A 14,554-nucleotide genomic window follows, 5' to 3' on the forward strand; every position below is an offset into this window, starting at 1 on the left:
TCTCCATAATAAAATTTGCTATGGTTAACAGCATTTGACATTTACTAAAGACACCTTTTCTCTATCAGAGATTTTGAACTTCTGCTTCTATGGATAGCAAGTCTTTCAGAAACTTGATCTTTATTATCAATAGAACTTTAACTCAGATATGATACTAGTTTCAACTCCAAGAAATTTGAAGAAAGCTATCTTAGTGAAGAAATTGTCTTATGTCAGTACAATGAAAGGTATCAATAATGAAATAAAGATTCTCTGTAGAAACAGCCATTACCAAACAACTCTATCATTGTCGTCCAAAACTTTCTTAAGGAAAGAAAATTTGACTTCCTCCCTGCTAAAGGAAATCGCAGCAATCAGAGGAACAATCCGAAAAAAACACTATATCTCAAAGAATAAGAGGTCTCATCACGAGCCGGCTTATCATGATCACAAATATTATAACTTGCTAACTTTGCCAATACTGTCCACCAAAACAGGGCAACGACTCAAGATTGTTGCAATCAAAAGACAAGGGGTCTCATCACGAGCCAGCTTGTTCAGCAAAAGTGTAAATCAAGTGAATGATTGTGTCATAATTTGGCCACCAAACCAAGACATTGTTCTTTAGAGAATAAAAAGGAAAAAGTGTCAAAATGGGTTTTTCTCTGAAAAGTTGCAAATAGCCTTAAGCAGGATAAAGGATCATTACTGGATAATAGGTAACCCTGTCGAGGCTATGGACACCTGCTAGAAGCAGAGGCTCTACCTGCGACAAAGGAGCATATTTAAAAGGCTGCTACACAGGGGAAACTTTATTTTATGTTTTACAAGACCAAGTAATGGCTGATGTAAATGCAAGGACAAGCTGAGGATACAAGTAATTAAAATAGAAAGAGGTTGAAACGAAATATCATTGACAGTTTGAAGTATAATATGCTTTATCTTTTTATAATAAAGTTTAAGTTCTCTGAGAATTTTTTTTTTTGATTCGGGAGTTTGAAAACGTCAATAGAAGATCAGAGATAACTGGTTCTCCCAAGTGAATCGCCAATTGTTGTGGCCGGCAACAACCCCCCTTTTTGTTCATTTAAGTGTTGACCTAGATACTAAATGAATGGGCACCCTTAGTTAATTTTTAGGAAGAACAAGAGTTTCCTTTCCTCAAAATAAGGTTACCATCATAAGCTTAGGTAGGTCTTTTGAATATTTTAAACCTAAGTCTATGATAAGGAGAAAACCTTTAAAGTCGCGTTGCAAAAAAGATAGGAAATGCCTCCATTTCTCTTTAATATCAGTATGCGCAAGATCCTCATGTTAAGTATAACATCGCGTCGCAACAAAGTAATACTCATAAGGAAAAACTTAAAGATTTACCGATCTGCGATAACACCGATCGCAAGATCGCATATCGCAGAAATGAGCCGGCAAGATTTGGCAAACATCAAACTTCTGCGATGTTGCGATCGCTGCGATATTGCGTTCTCGCGATCTGCGATGGTGCGATTTGCGATGGCGCGATATGCGAGGTTACGTAAGCAAATCATAAATCACTTCATTATGAATCCTTTGGGCATGCCATTCAAAGAAAAGTCACTTACCATAATCTGACTCGAAATCATGCGCTTTTAATGATAGTAAATGAATTAGTCGTCAGTTATTAAATGAATTAAAGATGCGTGCTTTTGTAAAGAATTACTTCACGTAAGGTGGCATATTTGATACATCTGTTGCATTTAAAACTCTCCCATCACCTTTCTGGATCAGTCATTTCCATTTCACTCGTAATCTGCAGGAACGAAGAGCTAAGACGATTCAAACCCAAACGCAGGAAGAAATGGGAAAGAAAAATAAAGCTCAAAGCTCTGAAGCGAAGGAAAAGACGAAGGAGATGGCACCTTTTTATACAGATACAGCCTGTAACAAGGACACAGGGATATCGACATGGGAAAGCATGTACAGGATTCTTGAAGAGGAAAATCCTAGAATAATGAAGGTTGCTGTTGTCGCGGGCTCACAACACTCTTCCGAGGCATCCTTAGAGGAGCTAGCGTGTTCATTTCTTCACAGGATAGCAGCAAGACCCAAAATTCTACCATATACGGATATGATCAAGTGGATACTTGACAATGCAGACATAAACAACAGACAATTCAAGGTTCAAGGACACGGGCTCATCGGATCATTCGCTGTGCAAGATTTGAAGCTTATGTATCATCTTCCGGAACCGCAGTCGACTTACAATGCACAATTTGTTAAGAAATTTGCAGCAGAGAACCCAGACCTATCAAAGACCACCAAAGATTGGTCCAGAAAAGAGGAGCCGCTCAAAAAGGACAAAAATAGTATGTACAGCAATGGTTCCCTCACCTCTCCGTATTGTTTTGCTGCGGCCATGCATTGTAGGTTATTTGGGATGTCGGATATCAATAAGTTTTCGTCTGAATGGCTACCATTAATTGATGTTGCCACAAATGCCGATATTGTGGATTGGGCCAAGATCCTTTCTGATAATCTATATACGGCTGTTATCAATTACCGGTCTAAAAGATCCTTGTCTCAAAGGATCTATCCTCCTTTTTATCTGTCTGCATATGTTATGGATTCTATTTGTTATGTGTCTAAATTTCCCATTATGGGTTGGAAATGGACTACCCAAGACCCATTACCTATCCATGTTTATCATAAGTTATTATGGGATTCTTAGTTCGTCCCTCACTTCTACCAGATTTGCCACGGGCTTATTTTTCCCTTGTATAAAATAATGTATGATGAAGACCCCCGAGGTGCTCACCTGAGGAACAAATAGACATCATCCCCATCGCAAGATGGTTCGGGGAAGAATGGTTTACCTATATTAGAATGTTTGGAAGCACTATACCTCCACATGTCCTACCTCTATATATCCCTGATAAACTTTTGGCTCGGGAAATTGCTTATCAAACCTGTTCAGAAGGCGGCCTGACCAAAGACCTAAAGGACAAAAAGAAGGCCATCTGACCTCAATTTCCTGTAGCTTGTGGGGCCTTCTCATTGTTCGATGTAGGACACGCTTTCACCGAAGTGGAGAATGTGACATGTCTACAATTATTTAAATTCCTAGCAAGGCCATTTGACCCAAATGATGTTGCCCAAGATTTCACAACGAACGTCAAAATAAAAGTATTCGTTGGAAAGAAAGATTTGTTTCAAAGTAGAAGTTCACTCCAAGAAATTTTGCGGGAAGCTCGGTCGAGGTTGTCTCCAGATGACCTCCAAAGATTCATGTTATACAAGGAAAGAAGGCTGGCCAGTGTTCCTCTAGAGAAGCTACGACTGCCTGCCAGAGAACCAACTCCAAGCATTAGCCTCAGTGAAAACTCTAGCACTTCCAGATCTAAATCCAACGCTGCACAAGGAGTACCTGAACATCCTAAAGAGTCTGGATGCGACCAAGGAAAAAACGAAGAAACAACTAAAGATACAGCTCAGTCGAGTGCAATGTCGCAACAGCAAGTTATCACCTCCCCGCCAAGAGATGTCCCCCCTCCTGTCATCGAAGCACCACTCGTCACAACAGAACTGGACAAAGAATGGGAAACCTTCAATGAACTGATCAATCTTGAAGGGCAAGCCCCAAAAACACCTGTGAATAATACACAGGTAGTGCAAGAAGTGGTTTCGACCATAGTCAGCAGTTTCACAGAAACGGAGCACATTCCTATCGCTCCACCTTCTGAGCTCCTACTTAATGTAGAAGAAATTCCCCCACTGGATGTATTCTATAGTCCCCAACACAAAGCAGTTGTAAGGAGACAGAGGAAGAAAAGAAAACTAGAAAATACACTGTCACAAGATGCTGAACATTTGGATGTCTTATGGAAAGACCCCAACAATAACCCGACTGAAAATCTCACTAAGCTGTCTCAGATCGCAGGAGCATATGCTTCTGCAACTATTGACAAGGCATCGGAAGTTCAGCAACTATTGAAAGAAAAAGAAGATCAGATACAGCTGCTACAATGACAGTTGCAACAAGCTAATGCTAATATTGAAGCTTCCAAACAGCTCGAGAAGCTGCAGGAAGACTTTCAGCAGATACAGATAGGCTATCAAAGAAGTCTAGACGAGAAAGGAAAACAATTGCAGACTTTACAGGAAATGCATAAAGATGAGCCTAAGCTGGCAGAATTTATTTCAGAATCTATTGGCTTAAATGAGCAACTACTGCAGCAACAGGAAGAGTTGGGACGTAGAATATCACAATGGAGTCACTATTGCGAGCTGAGCGATAAAATCACCAATCAAGTGGTGGACTTGCGGAGTGACTATGATCAGAGTGACAGGCGGGTGACGGAATACTTAACTTGGCAGGATGAAGATGAAGGAAAAAGAGCAGGTGCACCCAGGATAAACGAAAATCATAAAGAATTGCTCTTTAATAAATGGGACGATCAAATCAGGCAGGCGGAGCGAGCAGCGGAGACAGCGGCTACACAGGCAAGCATTCTTATCGACTGTGTAAATGAGAATTTACACAGGGCCAATTTAATCGCAGAGACCACCCCGGGGTACCTACCAAATAAGTTACAACTGGAAGCAGAATGGAAGCAGAAAGCGCAGGCAAAGGGAAAAGCGATCCAAGCATTAAACAGGTTGAATTGGGAATGTTACTGGACATACTTGGTCAAACCACACAGTCAATGGATGACGGTGAAATGCATCACAAACGCGGCCGAAAAAGTAGTGCCAGCTCTCATAGATGCTGTTTTCGCAGCCCAGCTCAGCGCAGAAGTCAGTCAGCCGACTCTCCTCAAGCCCATGCTGAACACTTGCAACTTTAAGGACCAAATTCAGAAGTAGCCTTATTTTAGAATGTTGTTTTTTCTTTTTAATTAGATTAGAAAAAGGACGGTCATTTGAAAACCGCATCCTAAATTTTGTAAAATACTATTATTAGAATTAGGAAGTAGTATTTTAACCCTTCTCATTGCATTTGGAGAAGGGTCCAGAAATTTGTCAAAAACTTGTCCTCGGAACATGCACTTCTGCACCCTCAGAGGAGGTTTTGATGAATGGATGGATCGAGATTTATTAATGTTTGCATTTGATGTCTGCTACTGATGTTGCACTTTTGTACTCTTAGTAGATGTTAGAACAAGTAGATATGAATCGTTTTTGCTTGAAGCTTGTGAGTAGGATTAGTCATAAATGGTACTTTTATCTCTTGACCATTTCTGCTTATATTCTTAAAGTGATATACAGTTTTCAGTTGTTTATATGTTAATGCATGAATGTGTGGGTTACCATTTGGCACTTCTGTACGGTGGAGTCATTTATTTGTGTTTGATATATGAATAACTTATTATGCGATATGTTGTTCACAACTGTTTTGCTTAACTTTTTATGCAAAGTGGTTTATCTTAATTGATTTCTATTCTTGTGATAGCTAAATGATCTTTATTACCAGTTATTGTTCGAAATCTCCTTAGATCGCATAATAGAATAAATACACCCCGGGTTAGCGTAGATTAGATGTGTTGTTTCTCATTAGATTACAATAGCATAGAGTTAGTTTAGAAGTTTGAATTAAATTAGCTTTAAGTGCTCTTAGATCAGCATCATCCAACTCTACACACACACACACACACCCTTAGATTGGGAAACTGGTCCCATTATCCCTAGTCGGACCCGCTATACCAAACGGATAAGGAGCTGCCAACCAAGGTCCGGACCGGATGGGTATCCCCCTTATTGTCGACCCGATTTTCGGGGCCTCAACATGACCTCAGAATGCTATAATACCTATGCCAATGGCTTCAGAAGGTTGAAAATACCCAAAATAAAAAAATAAAATAAAAAATCGTCCAAAACCGCCTTTCCTAGCCAACGTTATGGCCATTTACCCCCAACTGCCAGCTTGACCTAAAAAATCTCTAGTTAAAACTGGCTGACTGCCAGATAACCCCGCTAAATATGGAGCGGCCGCCAAATTTTTTGCCACCACCAATTCCGCCGCTAACTGACCGTCGGTTAACTTCATTTTTAGCGCACATGTGACCGAAATATCGGGTTGGTGGTTTGCATGGGATTCCATGCCAGGGGTTACGGGTCTAGGCCCACGGTTTTGGGCGTAAGGGCATATGGAATGGGGGCTGGCCCCCTTAGGGCCCCGCCCAAACCAAATTTAAAATTCTTAAGGAATTTATTCCACCCCTATATCAATGGTAAACCATATGGTTTAACGGTAAGGCATCAAAGTGTTATGTAGTTGGTCATGGGTTCAATCCACAATTCCACCAAAAGTTTTAACATGCGCCCATTATTGCTGACGTCACCCCAGCCACATGGCGGCCTCCGAGCCTGCCACGTGGTAGCTTGCTATTGGCTGCCCAAATGGAATATTCCCTAAAATATTCCAAGGAATATTTTGTGGAATATTCTTTTTGTAATTTTTTTTTTTGAAAAATTCAAAATTTCAATGTTATTGAGAAATTCTTCTTTTTAGCATAACTTTCTCATACGGCGACCGTTTTTCGAACTGTTTGCAATGCCGGAATCAGGAAGACGATCACTTTCCAGTCGTTAAACTTTGAACTAGTTCTGAGCACTTTCATTTTTGAGCATTTTACGACACTTAGGACATGAGCACCTGATCATTTGGTAACCCCCATCATGGTGTTCTGCTTAGGCTTCATGATCTATGTGGTCTCTAGGTGAGGGAACTTCTTGTGGTCAGCAAGATCCTAATCTTCAAATTTGAAGATAAGCACTCGTTCCAGGTGTGTGCCCTCAAAAATGATGTTGTTTGAAAGGAGCGGGGTCTGTAGAGAGATCTTGCTCTCATCAATATCCTTGGGCACATTAGCCTTCCCCTTCCATGGGGGGATATAGGTACGAAGCTTTGTTGGAGGGTGTGCAAGCTCAGCTTCTTCCTCCATGCCTTCATCCTTGTCTTCTTCGATGATAAGGTCCTCCAAGTCTTCCTCCTCCTCCTCGCTTTCTATGTTAACGTCTTTCCCCTTCTCCTCCATTGTTAGCCTGGTGCGTAGCGGGTTTCGCAGGGACACACGTACGGGAACCATCGAATGTTTTTCTTTCTTTGGCCTTGGTGTGCATGGTGATTTAGGGATTTCCTCCATAATCCCAGCGCCTTCAGGGACATCCCCCAAAGTCACCGCCTACGCGGCCTCTTCTTCGGTCATCTCTGCAATTTCCATAACTTCCTTAGATGTTGTCATCGTGACCGACCATAAATCTATCACTTGCATAATTAGGGGCTCAATCAACACTCTACTCAGGTCAAACAGGGCTCTACTCAGACTACGCAGGGTATACAAAAACTCAATTCACAAATGACCAAGTGTTGTTTGCTGGGCAGTCCTTTATAATTTATAGCACCTTTTGAATTTGAATTTGACCATTCCACCCAAACCGGTTCATTAATGCTCCCTTGGAGGCATATTTTCCCAAATCTTTCCCATATAGTGTGTCTTAAATACTCTTAAATACATGTTTCCTACTCCATTTGGTCTCAAGTCAAGCATCACATCATGAATAGTGACTCCAATGGTCAATTTTTGGCCAACCCGAGTGGTAGCGCAGCCCCCCTTGCGTGGTCGCAGACCTTATGACACCTTATTCCTTCACGCAGCTCCAACATTGCGCAGCTCCCAAGTAGAGTAGTTTATAGTCCTGCACCTCCTTTCAACTACTAGGAGCGCTAAGACTATACTTCCCATGGTTAGTCAGGTGGCCCTGCCATCTGTATAGGGTTTCATCCAGCCATTAAGCTATTTTCCTGGAAAATACCCACCTTTTATTGTTACTGGCTGCGTAGAGCACTTTATCATCAGAATCACGCCACCATGTTGATCCATTTGGCAATAGGTGGTCCAACCCAAGGCATCAAGCTAATCAATTCTTTGCGATAGTCCCCAAATTCATCAATGTGATCATGCGCACCTTACTTTGTCATCCTAGGTTCTTTATCGATAAAATCCTTCTTGATCCCATCCTCCAACTTCTTGGCTTCCACTTCCGGCAGAGCATTTTTCTCCCTTAAATGCACCCTATCATTCATAAGTTCTTAGAGCCTAACATCACCCTATCAGATTTCCTCGTAAGGTCCCAAGTATTCTTCTTCATTCAACTACGCTACCCTTTCTTCCAAGGTTCTGCAAATCGTCGTATCTGTCAGTGCTTCCATGCACGGACTAGGTATTTTATGCTCTATGAGGATTATAGCATTCGCACCATACTCTAGTCTCGGAGGCATCTGCACCATCAGTTTCTTGCATGTGGTCCTATAAACCCATAGAACCGCTGGTACCTGCAAGTCCTAATTAATCCATTGCGCACTAAGTACCTTGTTCATCACTTCGCATAATTCGTGAAAGGATTCAGCGTGGATAACCTTCTACGCACTTGGTTTTTCCATACTCCATGATTCCAACCAGAGGGATCATTCGCACCATTGCCTCACCCGCACATGCTTACTGACTATGTCTCCCAACGTGAGGATTGCCTGCATCCTCACAGGTTTTGTACCATATGCCTATATCCACCTGGACAAGTGGGCACGCAGACAGTTTCATCTGGCAATCTTATATGTTAATCACATCTTAGGCTTCCCAAACCACATACACATCATCCTCCTGCATTCACACCAATCCTCAAAGCTTAATTGGTGCGTACCCCACCACCTCGCGGGTATAGCACTTAGTACCCATTTCAAAGCTTAGAAATGTTGTTGTTCTAACACTTCTCTTTCATATATGTTCAGAAAGTCATACACCTCACTTAACCCATCATATGTAGGTAGATCCCTTACCTCTATTGATATGCAGCGCAACGATCTCGTCATCATGTTATAGTTCTACGTGGTTACCTCGTGTAATGGTTTTGCCAACATTTTATCTCCTCGTGAGAATCTGATGTGCAAGAGCTTTTGTGCTCCCATGATATTCTTCCATCTGCAATTGGGTTTACCTAGTCTTGCTCTCGCATGGTTATCTTGTAGATGTAGTCCAAATCATCATCATTGTCGTATTTGTGCACCGGCTCCGTGTAGCGTGATCCTTCTACAAGGTCCGAAGGTACCACTACGCGCAGAGAATTTTTCTCAAAAATCATCTTACGCTTCTTCAGATTTATCATCCCATTCATATCAGTGGCCCAATCTATTCCTAATAGCGTGAGGTAGGGATTGTTGTCATCAACAATCTCTATTACTTTGAAGTCTACTAGTGCGCTTTCTCCTTCGATATCCACTGTGATTTCCTACAATCTCCCCATAGGTAGGATCTTTTGTTGGTTCGCCATTCATAGTTGGATAGGAGACCATTACAGCGTAGGCCTTCCCATGCACTCCCATTTTTGCTTTTGCAGAATGTTCACGTCTGATCCTAGGTCCAAAATCACTTGGTCCATCTCATATTCCCCAACATGCGCGGTCATTCTCATTTCCCTTCTCATTCACATCGTGTGCTTTCTGAGCTTCCGGACTACGCGCGGTTTTCCTTGTGCGCCCCAACGCATCTATTTATGAGTTCCTGTAGCCCCTTTACAGTTGTGCTGTTGTGCAACAGCTTCATTGATGGGTCCATTTCTGGCTCTGCTCTATTTTTACTTCCTAAATTGGAGGCATCAATGAAGCTCTTCTTGGCTTCCATGAAGGTTTCCTTACCGCGCTCCAAATCAAACTCTGGTTCCTTCATTGGAGCCTTACGAACCCAAGTACTTTCTTTGGCTACTTTCCTTTGTCATCCCCTATCGTAATTCCACTTCAGAGCACAATATTCACATTAGGGTCTTCCTCACGCAGCTCATACCTCATCATTTGCAGGTTCTGAGTCGAGGAAGGTTGGAGTGCTCCTTTATCACGCAACCATGTTATTAGTGTGGGACAATCCTCCATCTCATGATCAAATAATGTATAATAAAGGCATGATGGTTGCGTTGGATCTGTACAATCACAAACATAATGGCCTGGCCCCCCATAATTGTAACATATCAGCTATCTGCGACCTCTTCCAGGTCCTCCTACACCTCGACCTCATCTGTGCCCTTGAAATCCGGTTTGCGACATCCCAGCGTTCTAGTCAAGGGGTCGCATTTCAGCCTGAACTCTGTAGGATGGAGTCCAATCCATCATCATCTCATAACTGCTATAGGCACACTCATCATGACCTGCTGATCTACAAAAATTACAGAACAACTGCTATGAATTATGTGTGTACTTCTGCAATAAATGGCTGTTATCTGTAGCATGCTTTCCTCCTATCTAACAAATCACACACCATAATGTAGGCACCGCGCTCGGTCTTGCTTATGCCTCTAGTCTCAATGGCATTGGTCCTCCTCCTGTGAGGTAGTTCGCAAACACCGGGCAGTGGTCCTTGTCATGTCCCTGACCCTTCTACTTTATACACCATACCTCATGGTGCAAGTCTGGGCGATCCATCCTATCTTGTTTTAAACTTTGCATCTCAAGGCACAAGTTTTTCAACTGCGCATGAATCTGTTGAACCCCAAGGTTAGAATCATATATCAGGGTCTTGTTCAATCTCATCATGACCTACAAGGCCTTGGTTTGAGTTGTTAGCATCTGTTGTGACAGTGCATTCCTTAAATGCAGCGTTAACGATGCTACAAGCAGTTCCTGGTGTTTTCTGTCTGTCAACGTCATGTTAGCTTCACGAATTGTGTACTTCAGTCTCTGATCCAACTCCCAAGGGGTCACGCCTAGTAGCATTTTGATTTCCTTGAACCCAATGGTCTATTGTGCCTCTGACTTTGGCATGCTAAATTCTTTGTTTAGCGTAACATAGATATCTGTGATCTCTGCATTCAGAATGTCACCAGAATGATTAATGTACCAAGTCAGCACATGATCCAGTAGAGCGTTGACCAACATTGCTTTCTTTGTATTCTCATCCATAACTCCCTGCGCTTCCCATACAGCTTTTATCACGAACCAAAACTGGTCTGGATATTCATTCCCTACTCCCTTGAATACTAGCAACTTTATCGCGCTCACCATATTGATTCGTAGTGGTGGTAGAGGTGGTATGGGCGAAGATAGGGGTGAAGATGGTGAAACTGGTAGTGGTGTGGGTGGGGGTGGTATGCCCGGAATCCTCTACCTTATCAAATTGATCATACTTCTTGGTGATACCTTCTCAGGTTCTTCCCCATCCCCCCGCAAAGGTGAAATCAAGGGGCTAGTTTCTAGTTCTGCGCTACCTTCATTTTTGTAGATTCTCCCACGTTCGGTAACCCCAAACATCAATTTATTCACATAATCCGCTTTTCACATAGTAGCAATTTAATCCAAGTGTTCAAAGACTTAACGTACTTACCTCATGGTCCTTTGAGGAAGCGTCACTCTACCTCGCTATAACTGACTGAAGTATCTACTACGAACTCAGTGATGAATCCTCCTATAATTTGATCAAGCCAGTGATCAACAGTGTGTGTGATCTTATCCTTCAATGCTTCCAATCTGCGCACCAACTCTGGAGTCCACATAATAGGTTTGTTTAGCTTACACCTTCCTTGGCTATTTGCTAGCTTCGTGATCCACTCGTATAGCTGAGTAGGGAAAGATGCGAAGACAATTTCTTGGATCTCTGTGTATAAGTAGCAGTCTAACCACTCTTCTTTTGATAGTCATGGATTCCTATTCTCCTGTGCCCCGAACTCGTGAATCTTCCTATCCAACCAATCTTCAATTCCTTTCATTATTGGATTACAGTGATACGACATCAGACATCTCTATGCAAATCCTGGTCTCAAAAACAAAACCATTTGTTGCTTGTTCAAGCCTGACCCAGGTTTAGAGTTAATTAGCCAAACAAATCCCTCCACTACTGGACCTTTCAACAACAGTCCACGGAGCGCAGACTAAGGTGTCACCTGAAGTAGTATGGCGGGGTGCTAGAACTAGGTTTCCGCACCCTAGAGATGTCTACGAGGTTGAATTTGGTCCAACTGTTAGTCCCTTCATACAGATTACTTTACGCAGTTCCCAGCCCTAATATACTTGCCTTTGCGCAACCCTAACAGGGGTTGTGGGGCTTCCACGCTGCTGGAGCTGCGCGCTGCACTATTTCCCTAAGTCACACCTGAGATCCTACTTATCTTCCTGCACCTGTTAGTTATCTTCACGTAAATGGATGCCTAACGTTATATTTATTTATACAACACATTCATATGAGTTCGCGCAACAAATAAATAGTACACTTGAAATTTATACCCAATAATACATTAAACAGGAAAAGATATATAGAAATATGGTAAAACTTCTCTTTATTAATGCATCCAATGGTTACAGAATCGATATTTCCTATGCACTCAGCTGCAGGGGTTCACGCACTCAGCTGCAGACTACTAGGCCTCTGTGCACTCAACTGTAGATCCTTCTCCTACTCTACGACCCAAAGAAACACTTTACACTTTGACTCAATCTCTTAGACTCATCATGCTTCTATTCTATTTGCTTATATTTTCTCTCTTCTACCATTAGAGCCTTGCTCTATTTATACAATCCCATGGTCCACGAACCATGGGTAGGTCTATCAAGCTGACATTACATTACAAAAACAAGGGCGGACAACCCTGTGACTCTATTATGACTTCACGCTCCGTGCCCACAAATCGCGGAGCCTTTACAAAGGACTTGGTCAAAACTTGGGATTTAAGCCCCAAAACATGCCTTGGGGGGATTCCATGCCCAACAATGATGATCTGGACTACATCTATAAGATAATAGTGTGAAACCAAGACTCGATGAATCCCACCGCAAATGGATTGATTACATGAGAGTGCAAGAGTTCCTGCACTTCGGATTTCGACAAAGAAATAGAACGTTGGCAGAATTGGTTACATGAAGTAACTACGTTGAATTGCAGCATGATGACCCAGTCGCTGCGCTGTGTGTCATTAGAGGTAAGAAATATGCCTATTTATGATGGTATAAATGAGGTAGATACCTTTTTGGATGTATTTGAAAGGGAGGTTCCAAAAAAGAAATGCTTCGAGGCCTTGGACTAGGCACTGCGCGCTATGCCCACAAGATGGTGGGTTACGCACGAGGGGAGTTTAGATGATTGACACGAATGTATGAGGATGATGAGAGCACGATTTGGGAAGCCTAAGATGCAACTGATAGACAAGTACGATGGATAGAATGATCCATGTATGCATCTAGCCAAATGGACGTAGGCTTATGGAGAAAATCCCCAACCTGAGTGGGTGCACCTATTCTGTCATACTCTGGATGTTATCCCAATGAATTGGTATATAGAAACAGATCTCCTCCATGGGATGGGTGAATGGATATCCTACGCGAAGGATTCATGATGACATTTAGTTTTGAGGATGGATTTGACAGTATTAGTGAAGCGCTACAAGAGGTGAAAGCAGCCATATTTAGGATATTGCAGGATCCTTTAGACCTAACGCAACCTGAATGAGCTACTCAGCTAAGTCACGCACTCAAATGTTAAAATGTAACTATTGAAGAGGAGGACGAGGATCCATGAAATATTAACATTCCAGAAACAAAGGACCACCATGAGGTTCAAGGACCACAAATTGAGAACCCTAATATAACGTGCCAGTGAGAACTAAACAGGTGAACATTGGTACGGAGGTAGAACACAAATTCGTGAAGATTGGAGACTAATGGGTCAACGAGACGGTGGATAAGGTCACTGAATTACTCCGCGAATATCAGGACTTATTCCCTGCTAAGTTTACAATTTGAAAGGAATAATCAGAGATCTAGAAGTGATGAAGATCACGTTAAAACCCGATGAGAAGCTAGTTAACCAGAGGCCTTACCGCCTGAATCTAAAATACAAGGAAAAGGTCCACTTAGAGCTAGACAAAATGTTAGTAGCATTCATCATTAAGCCTGTGGAGGAATCCAATTGGGAAAGCCCAATGGTGGTGCAATAGAAGAAGCAGAAGGATGAGATAAGGATATGTGTGGATCTCAGAAAACTGAATGACACTTGTGTGCATGATCCTTTCCCAACTTCGTTCATGGATGAAGTGTTACACAATGTAGGTGGCCAGGAAGCATAATCCTTCACTGATGGGTTCTCTAGGTACCACCAAATCAAAATCGCACCGGAGGATAGAAGCAAGACAACCTTTGCGAATGAGTGGGGTTGTTTTCAATACATTGTATTGTCATTTGGGTTGAAGAATGCACTTGCTATATTTTCGCACGTGGTCGTCACAGCATTCAAGGAATTAGTTCATAAGTTCCTGGAGGTATATTTTGATGACTATGTTAGTGTCGGTATCTTCATCCCTCCATCAGTGATCAAATTCTCTTTTGCATGCATTTTAGGTGTCCCATCTGATTAGCTGCATTCCATTGGGTCATGGATCAACTGATGGTAGTGGTTCATTATTGAATTTCCCTCATGTTTTTTACCTGCTGGTCTATTTTCATAAATTCAGGTCATTTACAGTCATTTTTTATCATTACACTTGCAGAAATCATTTTAGGGTTTTTAAGTCTCATTAGGTCTAGGGTTTGCTACCATGGTCTTCAAAAAGCTTAATAAGAGGTCAGCAGGCA

Source organism: Pinus tabuliformis, chromosome 1_2 (genome assembly GCF_031772625.1).
Source record: "Pinus tabuliformis cultivar Carrire ecotype Pingquan chromosome 1_2, CPIR1, whole genome shotgun sequence".
NCBI lineage: Eukaryota > Viridiplantae > Streptophyta > Pinopsida > Pinales > Pinaceae > Pinus > Pinus tabuliformis.